We start from the raw sequence: 17,950 nt of genomic DNA, 5'->3' as shown, positions 1-17,950 counted from the left end.
TGGTAATTTTTTAATTTTCACTTAAATTCATTCAAAGTAATTTTCCAGCAGAGGGAATTCACCTGCGCCTGTGGCGCACGTTTGAAAGACCCTGCTGTTATTTTTTTAATTTTTCCTTAAATTCATTCAAATTAATTTTCCAGTAGTGGGAACTTATTGCTGGTAATTTTTTAATTTTCAATTAAATTCATTCAAAGTAATTTTCCAGCAGAGGGAATTCACCTGCGCCTGTGGCGCACGTTTGAAAGACCCTGCTGTTATTTTTTTTAATTTTTCCTTAAATTCATTCAAATTAATTTTCCAGTAGTGGGAACTTATTGCTGGTAATTTTTTAATTTTCACTTAAATTCATTCAAAGTAATTTTCCAGCAGAGGGAATTCACCTGCGCCTGTGGCGCACGTTTGAAAGACCCTGCTGTTATTTTTTTAATTTTTCCTTAAATTCATTCAAATTAATTTTCCAGTAGTGGGAACTTATTGCTGGTAATTTTTTAATTTTCACTTAAATTCATTCAAAGTAATTTTCCAGCAGAGGGAATTCACCTGCGCCTGTGGCGCACGTTTGAAAGACCCTGCTGTTATTTTTTTTATTTTTCCTAAAATTCATTTCAAAGTAATTTTCCAGTAGTGGGAACTTATTGCTGGTAATTTTTTAATTTTCACTTAAATTCATTCAAAGTAATTTTCCAGCAGAGGGAATTCACCTGCGCCTGTGGCGCACGTTTGAAAGACCCTGCTGTTATTTTTTTAATTTTACCTAAAATTCATTCAAATTAATTTTCCAGTAGTGGGAACTTATTGCTGGTAATTTTTTAATTTTCACTTAAATTCATTCAAAGTAATTTTCCAGCAGAGGGAATTCACCTGCGCCTGTGGCGCACGTTTGAAAGACCCTGCTGTTATTTTTTTAATTTTTCCTTAAATTCATTCAAATTAATTTTCCAGTAGTGGGAACTTATTGCTGGTAATTTTTTAATTTTCACTTAAATTCATTCAAAGTAATTTTCCAGCAGAGGGAATTCACCTGCGCCTGTGGCGCACGTTTGAAAGACCCTGCTGTTATTTTTTTAATTTTTCCTTAAATTCATTCAAATTAATTTTCCAGTAGTGGGAACTTATTGCTGGTAATTTTTTAATTTTCACTTAAATTCATTCAAAGTAATTTTCCAGCAGAGGGAATTCACCTGCGCCTGTGGCGCACGTTTGAAAGACCCTGCTGTTATTTTTTTTATTTTTCCTAAAATTCATTTCAAAGTAATTTTCCAGTAGTGGGAACTTATTGCTGGTAATTTTTTAATTTTCACTTAAATTCATTCAAAGTAATTTTCCAGCAGAGGGAATTCACCTGCGCCTGTGGCGCACGTTTGAAAGACCCTGCTGTTATTTTTTTAATTTTTCCTTAAATTCATTCAAATTAATTTTCCAGTAGTGGGAACTTATTGCTGGTAATTTTTTAATTTTCACTTAAATTCATTCAAAGTAATTTTCCAGCAGAGGGAATTCACCTGCGCCTGTGGCGCACGTTTGAAAGACCCTGCTGTTATTTTTTTAATTTTTCCTTAAATTCATTCAAATTAATTTTCCAGTAGTGGGAACTTATTGCTGGTAATTTTTTAATTTTCAATTAAATTCATTCAAAGTAATTTTCCAGCAGAGGGAATTCACCTGCGCCTGTGGCGCACGTTTGAAAGACCCTGCTGTTATTTTTTTAATTTTTCCTTAAATTCATTTCAAAGTAATTTTCCAGTAGTGGGAACTTATTGCTGGTAATTTTTTAATTTTCACTTAAATTCATTCAAAGTAATTTTCCAGCAGAGGGAATTCACCTGCGCCTGTGGCGCACGTTTGAAAGACCCTGCTGTTATTTTTTTAATTTTTCCTTAAATTCATTCAAATTAATTTTCCAGTAGTGGGAACTTATTGCTGGTAATTTTTTAATTTTCAATTAAATTCATTCAAAGTAATTTTCCAGCAGAGGGAATTCACCTGCGCCTGTGGCGCACGTTTGAAAGACCCTGCTGTTATTTTTTTAATTTTTCCTTAAATTCATTCAAATTAATTTTCCAGTAGTGGGAACTTATTGCTGGTAATTTTTTAATTTTCAATTAAATTCATTCAAAGTAATTTTCCAGCAGAGGGAATTCACCTGCGCCTGTGGCGCACGTTTGAAAGACCCTGCTGTTATTTTTTTTATTTTTCCTTAAATTCATTTCAAAGTAATTTTCCAGTAGTGGGAACTTATTGCTGGTAATTTTTTAATTTTCAATTAAATTCATTCAAAGTAATTTTCCAGCAGAGGGAATTCACCTGCGCCTGTGGCGCACGTTTGAAAGACCCTGCTGTTATTTTTTTAATTTTTCCTTAAATTCATTCAAATTAATTTTCCAGTAGTGGGAACTTATTGCTGGTAATTTTTTAATTTTCACTTAAATTCATTCAAAGTAATTTTCCAGCAGAGGGAATTCACCTGCGCCTGTGGCGCACGTTTGAAAGACCCTGCTGTTATTTTTTTTATTTTTCCTTAAATTCATTTCAAAGTAATTTTCCAGTAGTGGGAACTTATTGCTGGTAATTTTTTAATTTTCACTTAAATTCATTCAAAGTAATTTTCCAGCAGAGGGAATTCACCTGCGCCTGTGGCGCACGTTTGAAAGACCCTGCTGTTATTTTTTTAATTTTTCCTTAAATTCATTCAAATTAATTTTCCAGTAGTGGGAACTTATTGCTGGTAATTTTTTAATTTTCACTTAAATTCATTCAAAGTAATTTTCCAGCAGAGGGAATTCACCTGCGCCTGTGGCGCACGTTTGAAAGACCCTGCTGTTATTTTTTTAATTTTTCCTTAAATTCATTCAAATTAATTTTCCAGTAGTGGGAACTTATTGCTGGTAATTTTTTAATTTTCACTTAAATTCATTCAAAGTAATTTTCCAGCAGAGGGAATTCACCTGCGCCTGTGGCGCACGTTTGAAAGACCCTGCTGTTATTTTTTTTAATTTTTCCTTAAATTCATTTCAAAGTAATTTTCCAGTAGTGGGAACTTATTGCTGGTAATTTTTTAATTTTCAATTAAATTCATTCAAAGTAATTTTCCAGCAGAGGGAATTCACCTGCGCCTGTGGCGCACGTTTGAAAGACCCTGCTGTTATTTTTTTAATTTTTCCTTAAATTCATTCAAATTAATTTTCCAGTAGTGGGAACTTATTGCTGGTAATTTTTTAATTTTCACTTAAATTCATTCAAAGTAATTTTCCAGCAGAGGGAATTCACCTGCGCCTGTGGCGCACGTTTGAAAGACCCTGCTGTTATTTTTTTTATTTTTCCTAAAATTCATTTCAAAGTAATTTTCCATTAGTGGGAACTTATTGCTGGTAATTTTTTAATTTTCACTTAAATTCATTCAAAGTAATTTTCCAGCAGAGGGAATTCACCTGCGCCTGTGGCGCACGTTTGAAAGACCCTGCTGTTATTTTTTTTATTTTTCCTAAAATTCATTTCAAAGTAATTTTCCAGTAGTGGGAACTTATTGCTGGTAATTTTTTAATTTTCACTTAAATTCATTCAAAGTAATTTTCCAGCAGAGGGAATTCACCTGCGCCTGTGGCGCACGTTTGAAAGACCCTGCTGTTATTTTTTTAATTTTTCCTTAAATTCATTCAAATTAATTTTTCAGTAGTGGGAACTTATTGCTGGTAATTTTTTAATTTTCACTTAAATTCATTCAAAGTAATTTTCCAGCAGAGGGAATTCACCTGCGCCTGTGGCGCACGTTTGAAAGACCCTGCTGTTATTTTTTTTAATTTTTCCTTAAATTCATTTCAAAGTAATTTTCCAGCAGAGGGAATTCACCTGCGCCTGTGGCGCACGTTTGAAAGACCCTGCTGTTATTTTTTTTATTTTTCCTAAAATTCATTTCAAAGTAATTTTCCAGTAGTGGGAACTTATTGCTGGTAATTTTTTAATTTTCACTTAAATTCATTCAAAGTAATTTTCCAGCAGAGGGAATTCACCTGCGCCTGTGGCGCACGTTTGAAAGACCCTGCTGTTATTTTTTTAATTTTTCCTTAAATTCATTCAAATTAATTTTCCAGTAGTGGGAACTTATTGCTGGTAATTTTTTAATTTTCACTTAAATTCATTCAAAGTAATTTTCCAGCAGAGGGAATTCACCTGCGCCTGTGGCGCACGTTTGAAAGACCCTGCTGTTATTTTTTTAATTTTTCCTTAAATTCATTCAAATTAATTTTCCAGTAGTGGGAACTTATTGCTGTTATTTTTTTAATTTTTACTTAAATTCCCTTCAAATTGATTTTCCAGGAGTGGGAATTTGCCTTTTCCGATTTCATTTTTTATTTTTATCCTGTTTATACTATGTTCTATGTATATGGTTCTTGTCTTATTCAATAAAAAAACAAGAAAATAAAAAAATTTCTTTTTTTAATGCGAAGCCCTATGCCCAGCGTTTCATTTTCTCCAAAGGTTGTGTTGCCGTGGTTCGGTTCCCTTTTTGGTCATCTCAACCTTCCATCGGTACATCGGAACATAATATAAGGAGGTACATTTGATACCTTCTATTTTCGCCTTCACCTGATGCCAAGCTTGATGAAGTAGGGTTTTAAAGGAGTATGGATAACGGCAACGCATCCTTGAATCATATCGGTCCAAACTGGGCGATATATAGATATTTCCCTATCCTTTTACTTGGTACGATATCAAAGTATCACCCAGTATCGACCGATACTTTTTAAAAATATCATACCGCAATCCGCACCCCCCTTCAACCCCTTTCAACATGTTGCGATTTCGATACATCGCCCAGGTAGGAAGGGTAACCAGTGTATCTCCTTGTATTGCGCGCCCTCCTGGTACCAAGTGTCTTTTTTGAAGAGAAAAAGCATGCATGTGTCTTCTTCTAGCGTGAAAATGCCCCACTTGTATCAGGTTAGCAGGCTGGAGGAGGAGGTACGCAGAATACTCCTTTTGATGCCTCCTACCGTCTCATGCTGACCGCGTACGAAAGCTCGATTAAAGCGGCTCTAGCATAGGGATCCGTTTACATTAAAAATTGAGCGTCTTTTATCCAGCCAGCAGGAGTTCGTAGAAGGTGTTTTTACCTGGTTTTGCTGCATGCGTACCTGATACGAAAGCCAGCGTAAATTCTGATTCTTTCTATCTTCAGGTGAAAACCGCTGGCACCGCCACAGCTAGTTGGAGCTCTCTTTTCGAACAAATAATTCAGTTTTGCATAATTGTGTTTGTTTATTCATGAAAACGCTTAACAAAGTGAATTATTACCATAATAATTAATTATTCAGTGATATTGCCAAAGTCAATTCAATTCCATTTTCTGTCATTAAATGTGAATAATTCGCGATACATAATTTATTTAATTAGGCGCCATATTAAAATTGACGTTCAGAATGAAAATAATAAATTCTTGAGCTCAAATATGTACTAAATGTAAACAATCAAACTACTTGTAAAAAAATTCTAATTGTGATTCTTAAGACTGATTTGTTGTAATTTTTCCAGTTCTTACGCATTGAATAAACATCCTCTACTCAAACACGAGACGAACATTTGGACTCACCTCCAAATCTTCAACGCCGTCCTCGGTCTCGGTGTCAACTCTATCAGTCGCCTTCATGAAATTTGTCGTCGGTTCATTACTGATGATGACCTTGTGCCCTTTGAGGGCGTCTGCATCAGGGTGAGCGGCCATTCCCTCTACAAACTGCGAACCGACTGCCTGAAGCGTCAGTCAGCGCACCCACTCGTCTTCTCATTCGCAGGTTTTTATGATAAATAAAATTCTTAATATAACTGACCATCAAAAGGCTCCAATTATTGTTTTACACAAATGAAAAAATGCTTTGAGTTGCTTAAAATTGTTTTTTCACAATCAATAAATTATCTCGGATGCCGGACTTTGTGAAGTGTCAAAATTTGCTCTTTTCTTTTAATCTAATCCAATTTAATGACCTAGAGTGGAGATTCGAAGGATTAAAAACTCCCATATTATGCCATCTTAAAAAAATCTACAATTTATGCGATAATTTTCTTGAATTTCCCTACTTAATCTTTAAAATCCAGTTAAAACGCATTGAAAATCTAAGCAAATAAATGGCAACTTGCATATTATATGTATTATGTTCCGATGTACCGATGGAAGGTTGAGATGACTAAAAAGGGAACCGAACCACGGCAACACAACCTTTGGAGAAAAAAGAAACGCTGGGCAAAGAGCTCGCATTAAAAAAATGAATTTTTATTTTCTTGTTTTTTTTATTGAATAAAGACAAGAACCATATACATAGAATACACAGGATAAAAATAAAAAATAAAATCGGAAAAATTCCCACTCCTGGAAAATTACTTTGAAGGGAATTAAGGGAAAATTAAAAAAATAACAGCAGGGTTTTTCAAACGTGCGCCACAGGCGCAGGTGAATTCCCTCTGCTGGAAAATAACTTTGAATGAATTTAAGGAAAAATTAAAAAAATTACCAGCAATAAGTTCCCACTACTGGAAAATTAATTTGAATGAATTTAAGGAAAAATTAAAAAAATAACAGCAGGGTCTTTCAAACGTGCGCCACAGGCGCAGGTGAATTCCCTCTGCTGGAAAATTACTTTGAATGAATTTAATTGAAAATTAAAAAATTACCAGCAATAAGTTCCCACTACTGGAAAATTAATTTGAATGAATTTAAGGAAAAATTAAAAAAATAACAGCAGGGTCTTTCAAACGTGCGCCACAGGCGCAGGTGAATTCCCTCTGCTGGAAAATTACTTTGAAATGAATTTAAGGAAAAATTAAAAAAAATAACAGCAGGGTCTTTCAAACGTGCGCCACAGGCGCAGGTGAATTCCCTCTGCTGGAAAATTACTTTGAATGAATTTAAGTGAAAATTAAAAAATTACCAGCAATAAGTTCCCACTACTGGAAAATTACTTTGAATGAATTTAAGGAAAAATTAAAAAAATAACAGCAGGGTCTTTCAAACGTGCGCCACAGGCGCAGGTGAATTCCCTCTGCTGGAAAATTACTTTGAATGAATTTAATTGAAAATTAAAAAATTACCAGCAATAAGTTCCCACTACTGGAAAATTACTTTGAAATGAATTTAAGGAAAAATTAAAAAAAATAACAGCAGGGTCTTTCAAACGTGCGCCACAGGCGCAGGTGAATTCCCTCTGCTGGAAAATTACTTTGAATGAATTTAAGTGAAAATTAAAAAATTACCAGCAATAAGTTCCCACTACTGGAAAATTAATTTGAATGAATTTAAGGAAAAATAAAAAAAATAACAGCAGGGTCTTTCAAACGTGCGCCACAGGCGCAGGTGAATTCCCTCTGCTGGAAAATAACTTTGAATGAATTTAAGTGAAAATTAAAAAATTACCAGCAATAAGTTCCCACTACTGGAAAATTAATTTGAATGAATTTAAGGAAAAATTAAAAAAATAACAGCAGGGTCTTTCAAACGTGCGCCACAGGCGCAGGTGAATTCCCTCTGCTGGAAAATTACTTTGAATGAATTTAAGTGAAAATTAAAAAATTACCAGCAATAAGTTCCCACTACTGGAAAATTAATTTGAATGAATTTAAGGAAAAATTAAAAAAATAACAGCAGGGTCTTTCAAACGTGCGCCACAGGCGCAGGTGAATTCCCTCTGCTGGAAAATTACTTTGAATGAATTTAATTGAAAATTAAAAAATTACCAGCAATAAGTTCCCACTACTGGAAAATTAATTTGAATGAATTTAAGGAAAAATAAAAAAAATAACAGCAGGGTCTTTCAAACGTGCGCCACAGGCGCAGGTGAATTCCCTCTGCTGGAAAATTACTTTGAATGAATTTAAGTGAAAATTAAAAAATTACCAGCAATAAGTTCCCACTACTGGAAAATTAATTTGAATGAATTTAAGGAAAAATTAAAAAAATAACAGCAGGGTCTTTCAAACGTGCGCCACAGGCGCAGGTGAATTCCCTCTGCTGGAAAATTACTTTGAATGAATTTAATTGAAAATTAAAAAATTACCAGCAATAAGTTCCCACTACTGGAAAATTAATTTGAATGAATTTAAGGAAAAATTAAAAAAATAACAGCAGGGTCTTTCAAACGTGCGCCACAGGCGCAGGTGAATTCCCTCTGCTGGAAAATTACTTTGAAATGAATTTAAGGAAAAATTAAAAAAAATAACAGCAGGGTCTTTCAAACGTGCGCCACAGGCGCAGGTGAATTCCCTCTGCTGGAAAATTACTTTGAATGAATTTAAGGAAAAATTAAAAAAATAACAGCAGGGTCTTTCAAACGTGCGCCACAGGCGCAGGTGAATTCCCTCTGCTGGAAAATTACTTTGAAATGAATTTAAGGAAAAATTAAAAAAAATAACAGCAGGGTCTTTCAAACGTGCGCCACAGGCGCAGGTGAATTCCCTCTGCTGGAAAATTACTTTGAATGAATTTAATTGAAAATTAAAAAATTACCAGCAATAAGTTCCCACTACTGGAAAATTAATTTGAATGAATTTAAGGAAAAATTAAAAAAAATAACAGCAGGGTCTTTCAAACGTGCGCCACAGGCGCAGGTGAATTCCCTCTGCTGGAAAATTACTTTGAATGAATTTAAGTGAAAATTAAAAAATTACCAGCAATAAGTTCCCACTACTGGAAAATTAATTTGAATGAATTTAAGGAAAAATTAAAAAAAATAACAGCAGGGTCTTTCAAACGTGCGCCACAGGCGCAGGTGAATTCCCTCTGCTGGAAAATTACTTTGAATAAATTTAAGTGAAAATTAAAAAATTACCAGCAATAAGTTCCCACTACTGGAAAATTAATTTGAATGAATTTAAGGAAAAATTAAAAAAATAACAGCAGGGTCTTTCAAACGTGCGCCACAGGCGCAGGTGAATTCCCTCTGCTGGAAAATTACTTTGAATGAATTTAAGTGAAAATTAAAAAATTACCAGCAATAAGTTCCCACTACTGGAAAATTAATTTGAATGAATTTAAGGAAAAATTAAAAAAAATAACAGCAGGGTCTTTCAAACGTGCGCCACAGGCGCAGGTGAATTCCCTCTGCTGGAAAATTACTTTGAATGAATTTAAGTGAAAATTAAAAAATTACCAGCAATAAGTTCCCACTACTGGAAAATTAATTTGAATGAATTTAAGGAAAAATTAAAAAAATAACAGCAGGGTCTTTCAAACGTGCGCCACAGGCGCAGGTGAATTCCCTCTGCTGGAAAATTACTTTGAATGAATTTAAGTGAAAATTAAAAAATTACCAGCAATAAGTTCCCACTACTGGAAAATTAATTTGAATGAATTTAAGGAAAAATTAAAAAAAATAACAGCAGGGTCTTTCAAACGTGCGCCACAGGCGCAGGTGAATTCCCTCTGCTGGAAAATTACTTTGAATGAATTTAAGTGAAAATTAAAAAATTACCAGCAATAAGTTCCCACTACTGGAAAATTAATTTGAATGAATTTAAGGAAAAATAAAAAAAATAACAGCAGGGTCTTTCAAACGTGCGCCACAGGCGCAGGTGAATTCCCTCTGCTGGAAAATTACTTTGAATGAATTTAAGTGAAAATTAAAAAATTACCAGCAATAAGTTCCCACTACTGGAAAATTAATTTGAATGAATTTAAGGAAAAATTAAAAAAATAACAGCAGGGTCTTTCAAACGTGCGCCACAGGCGCAGGTGAATTCCCTCTGCTGGAAAATTACTTTGAATGAATTTAATTGAAAATTAAAAAATTACCAGCAATAAGTTCCCACTACTGGAAAATTACTTTGAAATGAATTTTAGGTAAAATTAAAAAAATAACAGCAGGGTCTTTCAAACGTGCGCCACAGGCGCAGGTGAATTCCCTCTGCTGGAAAATTACTTTGAAATGAATTTTAGGAAAAATTAAAAAAATAACAGCAGGGTCTTTCAAACGTGCGCCACAGGCGCAGGTGAATTCCCTCTGCTGGAAAATTACTTTGAATGAATTTAAGTGAAAATTAAAAAATTACCAGCAATAAGTTCCCACTACTGGAAAATTAATTTGAATGAATTTAAGGAAAAATTAAAAAAATAACAGCAGGGTCTTTCAAACGTGCGCCACAGGCGCAGGTGAATTCCCTCTGCTGGAAAATTACTTTGAATGAATTTAATTGAAAATTAAAAAATTACCAGCAATAAGTTCCCACTACTGGAAAATTACTTTGAATGAATTTAATTGAAAATTAAAAAATTACCAGCAATAAGTTCCCACTACTGGAAAATTACTTTGAAATGAATTTTAGGTAAAATTAAAAAAATAACAGCAGGGTCTTTCAAACGTGCGCCACAGGCGCAGGTGAATTCCCTCTGCTGGAAAATTACTTTGAATGAATTTAATTGAAAATTAAAAAATTACCAGCAATAAGTTCCCACTACTGGAAAATTACTTTGAAATGAATTTTAGGTAAAATTAAAAAAATAACAGCAGGGTCTTTCAAACGTGCGCCACAGGCGCAGGTGAATTCCCTCTGCTGGAAAATTACTTTGAATGAATTTAAGTGAAAATTAAAAAATTACCAGCAATAAGTTCCCACTACTGGAAAATTAATTTGAATGAATTTAAGGAAAAATTAAAAAAATAACAGCAGGGTCTTTCAAACGTGCGCCACAGGCGCAGGTGAATTCCCTCTGCTGGAAAATTACTTTGAATGAATTTAATTGAAAATTAAAAAATTACCAGCAATAAGTTCCCACTACTGGAAAATTAATTTGAATGAATTTAAGGAAAAATTAAAAAAATAACAGCAGGGTCTTTCAAACGTGCGCCACAGGCGCAGGTGAATTCCCTCTGCTGGAAAATTACTTTGAATGAATGTAAGTGAAAATTAAAAAATTACCAGCAATAAGTTCCCACTACTGGAAAATTAATTTGAATGAATTTAAGGAAAAATTAAAAAAATAACAGCAGGGTCTTTCAAACGTGCGCCACAGGCGCAGGTGAATTCCCTCTGCTGGAAAATTACTTTGAATGAATTTAAGGAAAAATTAAAAAAATAACAGCAGGGTCTTTCAAACGTGCGCCACAGGCGCAGGTGAATTCCCTCTGCTGGAAAATTACTTTGAAATGAATTTAAGGAAAAATTAAAAAAATAACAGCAGGGTCTTTCAAACGTGCGCCACAGGCGCAGGTGAATTCCCTCTGCTGGAAAATTACTTTGAATGAATTTAATTGAAAATTAAAAAATTACCAGCAATAAGTTCCCACTACTGGAAAATTACTTTGAAATGAATTTTAGGAAAAATTAAAAAAATAACAGCAGGGTCTTTCAAACGTGCGCCACAGGCGCAGGTGAATTCCCTCTGCTGGAAAATTACTTTGAATAAATTTAAGTGAAAATTAAAAAATTACCAGCAATAAGTTCCCACTACTGGAAAATTAATTTGAATGAATTTAAGGAAAAATTAAAAAAATAACAGCAGGGTCTTTCAAACGTGCGCCACAGGCGCAGGTGAATTCCCTCTGCTGGAAAATTACTTTGAAATGAATTTAAGGAAAAATTAAAAAAAATAACAGCAGGGTCTTTCAAACGTGCGCCACAGGCGCAGGTGAATTCCCTCTGCTGGAAAATTACTTTGAATGAATTTAATTGAAAATTAAAAAATTACCAGCAATAAGTTCCCACTACTGGAAAATTAATTTGAATGAATTTAAGGAAAAATTAAAAAAATAACAGCAGGGTCTTTCAAACGTGCGCCACAGGCGCAGGTGAATTCCCTCTGCTGGAAAATTACTTTGAATGAATTTAATTGAAAATTAAAAAATTACCAGCAATAAGTTCCCACTACTGGAAAATTACTTTGAAATGAATTTTAGGAAAAATTAAAAAAATAACAGCAGGGTCTTTCAAACGTGCGCCACAGGCGCAGGTGAATTCCCTCTGCTGGAAAATTACTTTGAATGAATTTAAGTGAAAATTAAAAAATTACCAGCAATAAGTTCCCACTACTGGAAAATTAATTTGAATGAATTTAAGGAAAAATTAAAAAAATAACAGCAGGGTCTTTCAAACGTGCGCCACAGGCGCAGGTGAATTCCCTCTGCTGGAAAATTACTTTGAAATGAATTTAAGGAAAAATTAAAAAAAATAACAGCAGGGTCTTTCAAACGTGCGCCACAGGCGCAGGTGAATTCCCTCTGCTGGAAAATTACTTTGAATGAATTTAATTGAAAATTAAAAAATTACCAGCAATAAGTTCCCACTACTGGAAAATTACTTTGAAATGAATTTTAGGAAAAATTAAAAAAATAACAGCAGGGTCTTTCAAACGTGCGCCACAGGCGCAGGTGAATTCCCTCTGCTGGAAAATTACTTTGAATGAATTTAATTGAAAATTAAAAAATTACCAGCAATAAGTTCCCACTACTGGAAAATTACTTTGAAATGAATTTTAGGAAAAATTAAAAAAATAACAGCAGGGTCTTTCAAACGTGCGCCACAGGCGCAGGTGAATTCCCTCTGCTGGAAAATTACTTTGAATGAATTTAATTGAAAATTAAAAAATTACCAGCAATAAGTTCCCACTACTGGAAAATTAATTTGAATGAATTTAAGGAAAAATTAAAAAAATAACAGCAGGGTCTTTCAAACGTGCGCCACAGGCGCAGGTGAATTCCCTCTGCTGGAAAATTACTTTGAAATGAATTTAAGGAAAAATTAAAAAAAATAACAGCAGGGTCTTTCAAACGTGCGCCACAGGCGCAGGTGAATTCCCTCTGCTGGAAAATTACTTTGAATAAATTTAAGTGAAAATTAAAAAATTACCAGCAATAAGTTCCCACTACTGGAAAATTAATTTGAATGAATTTAAGGAAAAATTAAAAAAATAACAGCAGGGTCTTTCAAACGTGCGCCACAGGCGCAGGTGAATTCCCTCTGCTGGAAAATTACTTTGAAATGAATTTAAGGAAAAATTAAAAAAAATAACAGCAGGGTCTTTCAAACGTGCGCCACAGGCGCAGGTGAATTCCCTCTGCTGGAAAATTACTTTGAATGAATTTAAGTGAAAATTAAAAAATTACCAGCAATAAGTTCCCACTACTGGAAAATTACTTTGAATGAATTTAAGGAAAAATTAAAAAAATAACAGCAGGGTCTTTCAAACGTGCGCCACAGGCGCAGGTGAATTCCCTCTGCTGGAAAATTACTTTGAATGAATTTAAGTGAAAATTAAAAAATTACCAGCAATAAGTTCCCACTACTGGAAAATTACTTTGAAATGAATTTTAGGAAAAATTAAAAAAATAACAGCAGGGTCTTTCAAACGTGCGCCACAGGCGCAGGTGAATTCCCTCTGCTGGAAAATTACTTTGAATGAATTTAAGTGAAAATTAAAAAATTACCAGCAATAAGTTCCCACTACTGGAAAATTACTTTGAAATGAATTTTAGGAAAAATTAAAAAAATAACAGCAGGGTCTTTCAAACGTGCGCCACAGGCGCAGGTGAATTCCCTCTGCTGGAAAATTACTTTGAATGAATTTAAGTGAAAATTAAAAAATTACCAGCAATAAGTTCCCACTACTGGAAAATTAATTTGAATGAATTTAAGGAAAAATTAAAAAAATAACAGCAGGGTCTTTCAAACGTGCGCCACAGGCGCAGGTGAATTCCCTCTGCTGGAAAATTACTTTGAATAAATTTAAGTGAAAATTAAAAAATTACCAGCAATAAGTTCCCACTACTGGAAAATTAATTTGAATGAATTTAAGGAAAAATTAAAAAAATAACAGCAGGGTCTTTCAAACGTGCGCCACAGGCGCAGGTGAATTCCCTCTGCTGGAAAATTACTTTGAATAAATTTAAGTGAAAATTAAAAAATTACCAGCAATAAGTTCCCACTACTGGAAAATTAATTTGAATGAATTTAAGGAAAAATTAAAAAAATAACAGCAGGGTCTTTCAAACGTGCGCCACAGGCGCAGGTGAATTCCCTCTGCTGGAAAATTACTTTGAAATGAATTTAAGGAAAAATTAAAAAAAATAACAGCAGGGTCTTTCAAACGTGCGCCACAGGCGCAGGTGAATTCCCTCTGCTGGAAAATTACTTTGAATGAATTTAAGTGAAAATTAAAAAATTACCAGCAATAAGTTCCCACTACTGGAAAATTAATTTGAATGAATTTAAGGAAAAATTAAAAAAATAACAGCAGGGTCTTTCAAACGTGCGCCACAGGCGCAGGTGAATTCCCTCTGCTGGAAAATTACTTTGAATAAATTTAAGTGAAAATTAAAAAATTACCAGCAATAAGTTCCCACTACTGGAAAATTAATTTGAATGAATTTAAGGAAAAATTAAAAAAATAACAGCAGGGTCTTTCAAACGTGCGCCACAGGCGCAGGTGAATTCCCTCTGCTGGAAAATTACTTTGAATGAATTTAAGTGAAAATTAAAAAATTACCAGCAATAAGTTCCCACTACTGGAAAATTACTTTGAAATGAATTTTAGGAAAAATTAAAAAAATAACAGCAGGGTCTTTCAAACGTGCGCCACAGGCGCAGGTGAATTCCCTCTGCTGGAAAATTACTTTGAATGAATTTAAGTGAAAATTAAAAAATTACCAGCAATAAGTTCCCACTACTGGAAAATTAATTTGAATGAATTTAAGGAAAAATTAAAAAAATAACAGCAGGGTCTTTCAAACGTGCGCCACAGGCGCAGGTGAATTCCCTCTGCTGGAAAATTACTTTGAATAAATTTAAGTGAAAATTAAAAAATTACCAGCAATAAGTTCCCACTACTGGAAAATTAATTTGAATGAATTTAAGGAAAAATTAAAAAAATAACAGCAGGGTCTTTCAAACGTGCGCCACAGGCGCAGGTGAATTCCCTCTGCTGGAAAATTACTTTGAATAAATTTAAGTGAAAATTAAAAAATTACCAGCAATAAGTTCCCACTACTGGAAAATTAATTTGAATGAATTTAAGGAAAAATTAAAAAAATAACAGCAGGGTCTTTCAAACGTGCGCCACAGGCGCAGGTGAATTCCCTCTGCTGGAAAATTACTTTGAAATGAATTTAAGGAAAAATTAAAAAAAATAACAGCAGGGTCTTTCAAACGTGCGCCACAGGCGCAGGTGAATTCCCTCTGCTGGAAAATTACTTTGAATGAATTTAAGTGAAAATTAAAAAATTACCAGCAATAAGTTCCCACTACTGGAAAATTAATTTGAATGAATTTAAGGAAAAATAAAAAAAATAACAGCAGGGTCTTTCAAACGTGCGCCACAGGCGCAGGTGAATTCCCTCTGCTGGAAAATTACTTTGAATGAATTTAATTGAAAATTAAAAAATTACCAGCAATAAGTTCCCACTACTGGAAAATTAATTTGAATGAATTTAAGGAAAAATTAAAAAAATAACAGCAGGGTCTTTCAAACGTGCGCCACAGGCGCAGGTGAATTCCCTCTGCTGGAAAATTACTTTGAATAAATTTAAGTGAAAATTAAAAAATTACCAGCAATAAGTTCCCACTACTGGAAAATTAATTTGAATGAATTTAAGGAAAAATTAAAAAAATAACAGCAGGGTCTTTCAAACGTGCGCCACAGGCGCAGGTGAATTCCCTCTGCTGGAAAATTACTTTGAATGAATTTAATTGAAAATTAAAAAATTACCAGCAATAAGTTCCCACTACTGGAAAATTACTTTGAAATGAATTTTAGGTAAAATTAAAAAAATAACAGCAGGGTCTTTCAAACGTGCGCCACAGGCGCAGGTGAATTCCCTCTGCTGGAAAATTACTTTGAATGAATTTAAGTGAAAATTAAAAAATTACCAGCAATAAGTTCCCACTACTGGAAAATTAATTTGAATGAATTTAAGGAAAAATTAAAAAAATAACAGCAGGGTCTTTCAAACGTGCGCCACAGGCGCAGGTGAATTCCCTCTGCTGGAAAATTACTTTGAATGAATTTAATTGAAAATTAAAAAATTACCAGCAATAAGTTCCCACTACTGGAAAATTAATTTGAATGAATTTAAGGAAAAATTAAAAAAATAACAGCAGGGTCTTTCAAACGTGCGCCACAGGCGCAGGTGAATTCCCTCTGCTGGAAAATTACTTTGAATGAATTTAAGTAAAAATTAAAAAAATACCAGCAATAAGTTCCCACTACTGGAAAATTACTTTGAAATGAATTTTAGGTAAAATTAAAAAAATAACAGCAGGGTCTTTCAAACGTGCGCCACAGGCGCAGGTGAATTCCCTCTGCTGGAAAATTACTTTGAATGAATTTAATTGAAAATTAAAAAATTACCAGCAATAAGTTCCCACTACTGGAAAATTAATTTGAATGAATTTAAGGAAAAATTAAAAAAATAACAGCAGGGTCTTTCAAACGTGCGCCACAGGCGCAGGTGAATTCCCTCTGCTGGAAAATAACTTTGAATGAATTTAAGTGAAAATTAAAAAATTACCAGCAATAAGTTCCCACTACTGGAAAATTAATTTGAATGAATTTAAGGAAAAATTAAAAAAATAACAGCAGGGTCTTTCAAACGTGCGCCACAGGCGCAGGTGAATTCCCTCTGCTGGAAAATTACTTTGAATGAATTTAAGTGAAAATTAAAAAATTACCAGCAATAAGTTCCCACTACTGGAAAATTAATTTGAATGAATTTAAGGAAAAATTAAAAAAATAACAGCAGGGTCTTTCAAACGTGCGCCACAGGCGCAGGTGAATTCCCTCTGCTGGAAAATTACTTTGAATGAATTTAAGTGAAAATTAAAAAAATACCAGCAATAAGTTCCCACTACTGGAAAATTACTTTGAAATGAATTTTAGGTAAAATTAAAAAAATAACAGCAGGGTCTTTCAAACGTGCGCCACAGGCGCAGGTGAATTCCCTCTGCTGGAAAATTACTTTGAATGAATTTAATTGAAAATTAAAAAATTACCAGCAATAAGTTCCCACTACTGGAAAATTACTTTGAAATGAATTTTAGGTAAAATTAAAAAAATAACAGCAGGGTCTTTCAAACGTGCGCCACAGGCGCAGGTGAATTCCCTCTGCTGGAAAATTACTTTGAATGAATTTAAGTGAAAATTAAAAAATTACCAGCAATAAGTTCCCACTACTGGAAAATTACTTTGAAATGAATTTTAGGAAAAATTAAAAAAATAACAGCAGGGTCTTTCAAACGTGCGCCACAGGCGCAGGTGAATTCCCTCTGCTGGAAAATTACTTTGAATGAATTTAAGTGAAAATTAAAAAATTACCAGCAATAAGTTCCCACTACTGGAAAATTAATTTGAATGAATTTAAGGAAAAATAAAAAAAATAACAGCAGGGTCTTTCAAACGTGCGCCACAGGCGCAGGTGAATTCCCTCTGCTGGAAAATTACTTTGAATGAATTTAAGTGAAAATTAAAAAATTACCAGCAATAAGTTCCCACTACTGGAAAATTAATTTGAATGAATTTAAGGAAAAATAAAAAAAATAACAGCAGGGTCTTTCAAACGTGCGCCACAGGCGCAGGTGAATTCCCTCTGCTGGAAAATTACTTTGAATGAATTTAAGTGAAAATTAAAAAATTACCAGCAATAAGTTCCCACTACTGGAAAATTACTTTGAAATGAATTTTAGGAAAAATTAAAAAAATAACAGCAGGGTCTTTCAAACGTGCGCCACAGGCGCAGGTGAATTCCCTCTGCTGGAAAATTACTTTGAATGAATTTAAGTGAAAATTAAAAAATTACCAGCAATAAGTTCCCACTACTGGAAAATTAATTTGAATGAATTTAAGGAAAAATTAAAAAAATAACAGCAGGGTCTTTCAAACGTGCGCCACAGGCGCAGGTGAATTCCCTCTGCTGGAAAATTACTTTGAATGAATTTAAGTGAAAATTAAAAAATTACCAGCAATAAGTTCCCACTACTG

At 33.8% G+C, this 17,950-nt stretch overlaps 1 protein-coding gene across 1 annotated transcript in view; it reads left to right on the top strand.

Moving 5' to 3' along the window:
* Window positions 1-17,950, top strand: part of LOC135943855 (uncharacterized) — a 79,332-nt gene that overhangs the window by 10,283 nt on the left and 51,099 nt on the right. The window lies entirely within an intron of this gene.

The sequence above is a fragment of the Cloeon dipterum genome, chromosome 4, assembly GCF_949628265.1.
Source record: "Cloeon dipterum chromosome 4, ieCloDipt1.1, whole genome shotgun sequence".
Lineage (NCBI taxonomy): Eukaryota > Metazoa > Arthropoda > Insecta > Ephemeroptera > Baetidae > Cloeon > Cloeon dipterum.
The sequence above is the reverse complement of the archived record's forward strand: the minus strand, read 5'-3'. Positions and strand labels throughout refer to the sequence as shown.